Genomic DNA, 9,874 nt, shown 5'->3' with positions numbered 1-9,874 from the left:
GTGGTTTTGGGTGGGTGCATGAGCATCTATCCTCACAAAACAGCTACAGGATTGGGAATCCTCTTGATTAAGTTGAAATCTGTTTTGAAAAATTCCATCAACCTGATCTGTATGGAAAGCTAGTGCATTGTCCCAATTTTATTATCATAATTATTTAACTGAGTCTGGTTTAGCTTAAATTCAGTTAAATTGAATAAATTATGATTCAGTAAGTTTGAGAGTTATGACTAATTTAAGTATAGAAAAGTCTGTTTTAAGGCTTAACAGTCCTAACAGATTGAGATATTCTTGCTGGCTCCTTGGGGGAAAAAACACACACACACACACACTTGCTCATTTAAAATATATATATGAGACCTGTCTTGTTACTGTTGCACTTCTTAATTCATTTAAAATATAAGCATTAATAAATCCTCTAGGAATAAAGTGGATAGATTGATCACAGTTTTAGAATAAACCAGTAATACAGTGCATTTTCTGAGATCTGCTACTGCTCAAAATAATTAAATCTACAATGTCAATTTCTTTTGATATTTAGTCTTCAGATCTCTAAATTGTATATTTCTTTTGATAAATTGATTTGTATCTAGAAAAATACTGTCCTATATGGGAGAAAAGTGTAACTGTTATCCTAATTCTTAGTAATTACTTTACTAAAGCTATTAGCATCCAAGCCTGGCTTCCTAATGGATTCAGCTTGTCACTTGCCTTTCTGGATATTCAATGTTTGTGTCTAAAGGGAACAACAAGGAAAATAGATACCAACTTTGCTTCACCTGGAGGCATATTAAAAAAAATTGATAGGCAAATCACTAGTACTCTTCACAGCAAAGCCACATTGGTGGGAGTGAGTTAATTTCTGTTGTACTATATGGTGAGTAATAAGCTTCTTCCAGTGGGCATACTTCTCTTTTATTCTTCCTGTCAGCTACACTGTATTCTAAATGATACATGGTTGTCAAGTGCCACTCCAGGCTTATGCAACCCACACAAATAAATACACTGAACACAGGTGTTTGGATTTAAGGTCACTGGCTGCAATACTTTTTCAAAATCAACTCCTTTAAAACAAATTGTTAAAACAGTAAATAGTATCCAGCTTTGTCATAGCTAGCAAGGGTGGTGGTACTAGGGCTGGCCTTACCATGAGGCAAGCTGAAGCGGCCGCCTCAGGTGCCAGACTGTGTGTGTGTGGGGTGCCACTAGGACCCAGAGTGTAGAAAATTGTGTCTGCTGCTGGTGTATATGTATTCTCTCTGCTCTCAAGAAACATAACAGGCAAGCAAGAGAAAAGATGAGAGGGAATAACAGAAAGCAGCAGGAGCTGCTGGGAGAGAGAGGAGGAGGAGCCTCTTATGTACCTCTCTAGCACCCCCAGGAGCCTGGACTGATTAACACCAGCTTCTCAGGGAGCTTCCTGTTTCCTGCTGCTTCCCTGAACCCACTTGATGAGAACAGGCAGTCAACTGAAGTAATAGAAGCTAGTTAGGCCCTTAAGACGCTGATATCTTCCCTCACTCAGGCCCTGCTACCAGCCTGCTTATTTGTCCCCTTCAATTGAGTGTTGAGAGCCACTATAGCTGGCACAGAACAGCAGTCATGAGTGAAAGAAGAAAATGCCCCTCTGGGGCAGCATTCAGAAAAATAAAAAAAGCAAAGGAAGCTTTTCTCTCCATGCAGGAAGGAGCTCTCCTGAGATACATAGACACAAATGTTCACGGTGAGCCTTCCGGCGCCAGTGAGGATGTGAGTGGTGAGGAGATGCCTGATCTTCCAGTTAGTCAGCATGCAGGTGACCTGGCAGCTACTGTAGCATCCATATCTCCATCTCAAATGGATGTAACCATGCACATTCCTGAAGAAAAGTGTAGATCAGAGAAGAGTGTGGTGGAGGCACAAGAAACAGCTGCTGCTGAATTTAGTTCCTTAAGTTTATTATCCAGGACTGTGGACCCACTTGAGCAGTAGCCTGAGGGACTTCCTTGTACTCCATGGGCCACAGCAAGCGAAAAACTTCATGTTCCCCAAAGACAATGAAAATAAAAGTTTCCATCCAACACATTACTGGCGTGAAATCCCCAATGGTGACAAAGTGGAGAGGGCATGGTTTATGTACTCAAAAATCCAGAATGCTGCATACTGTTTTTGTTGCAAACTCCTCCAGTCTAATGTTCCAGCTACATTGGGTTCTACAGGAACAAAGGACTGGAAAAATCTGGCTAGAAATCTGGCATGCCATGAGAAGGCAGCAAATCACCAGAGAGCATTCCATAAGAGGGAAAGAGCTTGAGATGAGACTAAGGTTAAAGGCCACCATAGATGATCAGCATCAAGAAAAGATTGCATCAGAGTCTCTTTCCTGGCAAAATGTTTTGAAAAGACTCATTGCCATTGTGAGAATGCTTGCTACCCAAAACCTAGCACTGCATGGCCCTTCAGATCAGCTGTATGTGCCAAACAATGGACGCTTCCTTAAAATTGTGGAGCTGATGGCTGAGTTTGATGCTGTACTCCAGGACCATCTAAGAGTCATCACTCAAGAAATGTACACACACCGCTAACTTGAAAAAACAATCCAAAATGAGATCATACAGTACTGGCAACAAAAGTCAAATAGCAGATTGTGGCATATCTGAAGTCAGCAAGATATTACTCTGTTATTCTGGACTGCACACCTGACATCAGTCATATGGAACAAACAACGTTAATGGTGCATTTTGTAACAACCACAGAACCTAGTGAAAATGTCCCTGCAATGGTGACTGTCAGAGAGCATTTTCTAGAATTTATTGACATTGATGATACTACAGGAGCTGGTATGACAAATGTGCTTCTTAAAAAGCTGGAAGATACGGGAATTGTGATAGCTGACATGAGAGGTCAGGGCTACAATAATGGTGCCAACATGAAAGGAAAGAACAGAGGAGTGCAGTCACGGATCCGAGAGTTAAACCCTTGAGCTTTTTTTGTCCCATTCAGTTCTCATTCATTGAACTTGGTGGTCAGTGATGCAGCATCAGTGTCTAGTGAGGCTGCTGAATTTTTTAATGTAATTCAAAGCATTTATGTATTTTTCTCTGCATTAACTCATTGATGGCAAATTTTGAAGCAACATCTGGGAACATCCTCTCTGACACTGAAACCACTGAGTTCCACATGATGGGAAAGTTGAGTGGAGGTGATAAAGCCTATCAAAAACCAAATTGGGAAGATAGTTGATGCCATAGCTGCCATTATGGAGGATAATGCTATCAGGGCTTTGGAGCGGAGCCCGAAGCTGGAGCACGGAGCAGCTCCGGAGCAGTGGAGCTGCAGGTTTTTGCCTGGAGCTGGAGCGGAGCCGAAGCACAGCTCCAAAGCCCTGAATGCTATGACAGGAACTGTTCGTGGGAGAACAGTGGCAGAGGGAAATGGAATCACCAGAAACATACATAACTTCAAATTTCGATGTGGCTTAGTATTGTGGCATTACATACTGTTTGAAATAAATGTTGTAAGCAAGAGAATCCAAGGTGTTGACTTGATATATCTGGAGCAATAGAACAACTGGACAAAGCAAAGTCATACCTACAGTCTTACCGGTCAGATGGGGGATTTCAAAACGTTCTGAAGAGTGCACAGAAGTTGGCAGAGGAACTTTACACTGAAACTATTTTTCCACCCATTCAAGAATACAAGAGTCACTGAAGAAGAAGACATTTTGATTATGAGGCATGGGATAATCCCATAAGAGATCCCAAACAACAATTTAAAGTTGAATTCTTTAACCAGATGCTAGAATGTGCAATACAGTCAGTTGAACATTTCTTGTAGCTCAAGGAACACAGCAGTATATTTGGGATGTTCTATGATATATTCCAAAACTCCTCACTATACCTGAAGAAGGCCTACACCAGCAATGCAGGGCACTAGAGACAGTGTTGACCTGCGTGATATTGATGCGAGTGATTTAGGTGATGTACTGAAAGCCCTTTCAAGATACATTTCAGCAGGATCAACTCCAAAGGCTGTTCTGGAATATATGTGCACAAATAAGATGACCATCCTCTTTCCAAAAGCTTTTGTTGCTCTGCGCATACTTCTAACATTTCCTGTAACAGTTGCCAGTGAAGAACACAGCTTCTCCAAGCTGAAGTTAATAAAAACACATCTACGCTCCACAATGACACAGGAGATGCTGGTCGGCCTTGCAACCATCTCAACAGAGCATGAGCTGGCCCAGACTGTGGACCTGCAGGAAGCAGTTCAAATCTTTGCAACCAAGAAGGCACGAAAAGCACTACTTTGATTATTCAAACAGATAAAAATGCCAGTGTTTACTATGCAGACAAGAAAAGTTACATTTGCTGATCAGGCGTTTGAAAGTTAAATGTTACTTAAAATTTTTGAACAAGGCATTTTAAGTTATTAGTTCTCCTTTATTGGGGTAGGTAGCAGAGCAGTACCATGAGAGGAGCAGAACAGGACGAAGGCAGAATTGAGACCTTTCAAAGTTTTGGCCCAAGTGATAGGGCATGGGGGCATCATTTGAGCTCCCCGTGTCAGGTGTCAAAATGTTGTGGGCGGCCCTGGGTGCTACCCCTATTTCCCTGCCTTTTGTGTGTAGAAAAATGGGCATGTTAAGGGTGGGAGTTCTCAAACCTGTGCCACCACTGAGGCCTGTCATTCCCAGTTCGAGGCTGGCTTTGTTGTGCGGGGTTAACTTCCGTCATATACTGCAACATGGTCACTGCTTTTTAAGTTGTGACAAAACATGAACAAACCACTTACCTATGCCCTGTCAGTAACATATCCAAAACAATCACTCCATTCAACATATGAACCAGCATTCTCTCACATGCTAATACATCTAGCTACATCTATAAGAGCTATTCCCACTGAAAATTCTGAGCAAAGATCTTAAATGTAATGGATATTAGCCACTTTAAACCCTGCTTGGGTGGTACCCATTTTGGCCTGTAGACAGGTGCATGAGGGAGATCCATAATGTCCCTCCACTGCTTGCTGGACTTTTATTTCTCTCCCCTCACAAAGTGCCAGGTATCTCTTGCCAGCTCACAAACTCCTCCAAGGCCTGTGCCAGCCAGGAGAAGAGGGACAATAAAAGGGAAATAGATGGATGTTGAGCCACAAAGGAAAGGTAGCACTGAAATATCTGGTTTCTGGAGACCTGGAAAAGCCCTTCAGTCTCTGTAAATTATCAGGGAGACTTCTAAAAGTGGTAAAAATCCACTTGATTTTCATAGAGCAACCTGGGCAAAATACTATCCATTATTTTTGTTGTAGTTTTGCAAATAGTTTTGTGTCACCCTTAAGGAGTGATACAAGTGAATGTTGAGCATTCAAAACAATCCTTGTTTTATACAGTAAAATAATCACCAAATTATTAGGGCTTGGTTGACCCCAGCTTAGCCCTCCCCAAGCCAGTGGCAGGAGGATTATGGCCAAAGTGAGCTGTACAATAACAATCCCTGAAGGTAAAATGGCCTCTAGGGTGTCATTACAAGTCAGTGAAACTTACAGTATCTTCTAACTGCTATCCATGGACAGAGAAAAGAGGTATTATTAACCTCATTTTACGCATGGGAAAGATAGTCCCAGATCCTCAAAGGTTTTTAGGCCCCCAGCTTCAGTGGAAGTTAGGATCCTAAATATTTTAGGGGATCTGGGCCAGAGAGATTCTTCTTCTCAACCATGGGCAAGTCATTTAATGGACTAGAGATCTCCTGAGTCCCAGTCCAATGCCATAACCACAAGACAATCTTTCAGGAAATGCTTAACTGTTATATTGTATCTTTCACTCATCAACATTTTTCCATGTTCTGCAGCATATCACAGAGATTTCAATATCACCAATAGCAACAGTAGCCTAGGGGAAGCAATTTTCCTTTTCAGCAGTGAAAGCACACCATTGTCACAAAAGCTGTGCTACGTCAGTATTAGAACAATAGCATTTTGCCATCATGCATTGCTGGAATCTTGACCAGGTATGCTCTATTACTGCACAATTTAGCTCTTTAGATTTTAGAGGGCATCTCTGTAAATTGAACAATGTCACATATATTGGACTATGGTACACTATCACTTCTTACTTTATGGATGATCATGGGTTATATTAGTACCTGTTTCAACTATAAAATACTCAGTGTAATTGCCTCTGGAAGTATTGTAAAATAGTTTCCTTTCTTCACCTTATGGGATTTAAATAAGGCAGAGCTGGATACCCCCTGAATCATTTTTGAGATTTTCAGTATAATTAAGCACTGTGTTGAGATTTTTCTCTGTATTGCTTTTATTGTAATGGTTCATGGAAAACTACTAGATTTGACTTTTATGGGAGTCCAGAGATGGAATTTGGTTCATGGCTATTTGTCAGAGCTAGCTAGCTATTCACTTTTGTGTGCTGGTGCAAGTGTGTAAATCATGCACTTAGCACTGAGCACAGTTATTACAAGTAGTCCCATTGCAACAAATGGGACTACTCAAGTAATAAGCACTACATTCGGGGCTGATAGTCAGCTGGTGAAGTCAATGTAGCTATGACAATTTACACCAGTTGAGGATCTACTCCTTACTACTTGCAGGACCAGGCTCCAACTCCTTCTAACTCAGATTACAGCCACAGTGAGCGCTGCAAAGCTAAGTTGCTTAGGCTTCAGCACCACATTGCAGGGCTCGGAGCCCTGGGTTGCAGTCCTGTGTGATAAAGGTTTGACTTTCTGCCTTGGGCCCAGTGAGTCTAATGCCAGTCATGCTTCACAGACCCCCTGAAACCTGCTCGCAGCCCCCCAGGGAGGCCCAGACCTCTGGTTGAGAACCACTGCTCTACTTGATCCAATGCTTCTCTTGTACTGTTTCTGACAAATTTTTGCATTCTTTTATTTTTCATGTTCAATTCTATGTAGACAGTGGAAATCAGAAAAGGTCCCTATGGTACTTGAATGGATTTCAGAAATTTCATTGTGTGCCACCTCTATGGACTGGTTTGTAGACTGAAAACTATTAATGAAATGTCTCAAAAAACTTTGATTAGATACAGTGCTCTAGAACACTCTGTTCCTTGAAGGCAAGAGGACTCCCTATGGGTGGATATAACCAACTATTCAGATGCTTTAGATATGGGCCTATGTTTGTGCTATTTATATTTTTAAGCCCTGGTAAATGTAACAGAATCTTTGACAGAACCTATATATTCTATTAAAATGAAAAATTCTGATTACTAGTCAAAGCATATTTACTCTTTAGGGTAAAGTCCATTGAAGTCTATGGAAAGACTTCTACTTGAGATGTAGTGGGCTTTGGATTGGATTAGACCTAGCATCATCAAAATTACATGGGTGGCTGTTTCTTTATCAGGTCAAATTTTTTAAGTAAAAAGTACTAGAGGCAAATGTATGCATTAAAAAATACTAGGGGAACAATTCTAAACCAGATTGATATGTGAATATATGTTTGAAAAGTTACTTAATATTGGGTTTTGTTGGACTGGAACACTTAATCGATGAGCCACAGGATTCTGTCATGCTCTATAAGTGTTTAAATCTGCATGCTTTCCATGTTTCTGAGGTTAAAGATCAAAATGAGGCATTTTAGCACAAGATATCGCTTTGGTTTCATATTCTAAAAATTGCTTTGAAGTACATGCCAGAAGCAAAAATTATTTCTGACCTTAGATGAAATAACTCATTTTCTGCAGCTTCATCAGATGTGAAGTCAGTAATTGCTCAAGAAAAAATAAATTTGTATAAACAGTAACATAAAAGCCCTAATGCCAGCTTTAGCATTCTGAACATTATGTGCTAAATTGCGGCATGCAGTCACAAGTCCTGCCCAAGGAGGAACATCAAGGACATTGTGTCTCAGGCAGGTGCAGTCTGCTCCAGTGCTGTTTCATGTTTATGGGAGTAGAGGGCTGGTACAGAATGTTTCCTCTGGCAGGCCAGGCCAGCCCTGCTGTGCAGGCTGGTGGTGGAAAAACACATAGCCATGGCCTCATCCTCCTGTCCCTAACCCCTTTTAACTACCTTCTTGGTAGCGGTGGACGGGAGAACAGGAGCAGTCAATCTCTGCATTACCAAGAATACAAGGAGCAAGGGATTGCCATTGTGTGCTGTCCTTGAACAGCTGCACAAGCTTCTATCCCTGAATAGCTGAGCAAAGGCAGCACTCAGTCTGGCCCTGTGTAGATTTAGAATGATCCCTGAAGATCTTTGAGTCCATAAAATTTTTGGCAGCTTTTGGCAAGAGTAGAATTAAATGCTATTTGAAAGGAAATACTGTACTAATTTTCCTTAGATCTTCACTCTGAAATACCAAGCCAGCATCTCTACTGCTGTGAGAGGGAGGGGTAAATTAGATCTCACTGTGCTAGCAAGGCTCACTTGGAGGTTTCACCAAAAGGAAGGCCAGGACTTGTTATCAGAATCCTTGGAGGGGTTCTGCTTGGGGACGAGGAGGCAGTTTTAGTTTTGTCAAAGATTCCAGAAAGGCTCTACCAGCTGCTTAAGTTGGTACTCTGAATCAATGCATCTCTCAGCCATCCTGAATACAAACCAGTGATATTCAATATTTAGCTTACATTGGCCACCTCTGGCTTCTGTTAAAAAGAGGTTCCTTTTTGTCCTGACTCTTCATTGGAGTTTTTGCCATCATAAGCCCTGGATGAATCAGCCAATTATAGAATCATAGAAGTGTGGAAATGTAGGATCAAAAGAGACCTCGAGAGGTCATCTAGTCCAGTCCCTTGCACTCAAGGCAGGACTACATAATAACTAGATCATTCCTGAAAGGTGTTTGTCTAACCTATTCTTCAATACTTCCAATAGTGGAGATTCCACAGCCTCCCTTGGCAGTTTGTTCCAGTGCTTATCTACCCTGACAGGAATTTTTTTCTACTGTCCAACCTAAATCTCCCTTGTTGCAATTTAAGCTCATTGATTGTTGTCCTATCCTCAGAGATTAAGGAGAACATTTTTTCTCCCTCCTCCTTGTAACAACCTGTTATGTACTTGCAAATTGTTATCATGTCCCCACTCAGTCTTCTCTTCTCCATACTAAACCAACCTAATTTTTTCAATCTTTCCTCATAGTCATGTTTTCTAGACCTTTAATCATTTTTATTCTGGACTTTCTCCAGTTTGTCCACATCTTTCCTAGAATGTGGTGCCCAGAATGGACACAATGCTCCAGCTGACACCTTGTCAGCGCAGAGTGGAAGAATTACTGCTTGTGTCTTGCTTACAACACTGCTGCTAATCTATCCCAGAATGGTTTGCTTTTTTTGCAACAGTTTTACAATATTTACTCATATTTAGCTTGTGATCAACTATAACCCCAGATCCATTTCCACAGTACTCCTTCCTAGGCAGTCATTTCCTAGTTTGCAGCTGATTTTTCCTTCTTAAGTGGAGTACTTTGCATTTATCCATATTGAATTTCATACTATTTATTTAGGACCACTTCTCCAGTTTGTCCAGATCATTTTGAATTTTAATCCTATCCTCCAAAGCACTTGCAACTCCTCACAGCTTGGTATCATCCACCATCTTTATAAGTGTATTCTCTATGCTATTATCTAAATAATTTACAAAGATATTGAACAGGGCTGATTCCTGTGGGTCCCCACTCTATATGCCCTTCCAGCTTGACTGTGAACCATTGATAACTACTCTTTGGGAATGATTTTCCAACCAGTTATACACCCACCTTATAGTGACTCCATCTATGCTGTATTTCCCTAGTTTGTTTATGAGGAGGTCATGTGAGACAGTATCAAAAGCCTCCTAAAGTCAAGATATATCACATCTTCTGCTTCCACCCATCCACAAGGATTGCTACCCTGTCAGAGAAAGCTATTAGGTTGTTTTGACATGAT

At 41.1% G+C, this 9,874-nt stretch overlaps 1 protein-coding gene across 4 annotated transcripts in view; it reads left to right on the top strand.

The window, feature by feature from the left end:
- Positions 1-9,874, top strand: part of ANKS1B (ankyrin repeat and sterile alpha motif domain containing 1B) — a 764,239-nt gene that overhangs the window by 337,533 nt on the left and 416,832 nt on the right. The window lies entirely within an intron of this gene.

Source organism: Mauremys mutica, chromosome 1, assembly GCF_020497125.1.
Source record: "Mauremys mutica isolate MM-2020 ecotype Southern chromosome 1, ASM2049712v1, whole genome shotgun sequence".
In the NCBI taxonomy this organism is placed as follows: Eukaryota; Metazoa; Chordata; order Testudines; family Geoemydidae; genus Mauremys; species Mauremys mutica.
Note: the sequence above shows the minus strand (reverse complement) of the source record. Positions and strands in the feature narration are given on the sequence as shown.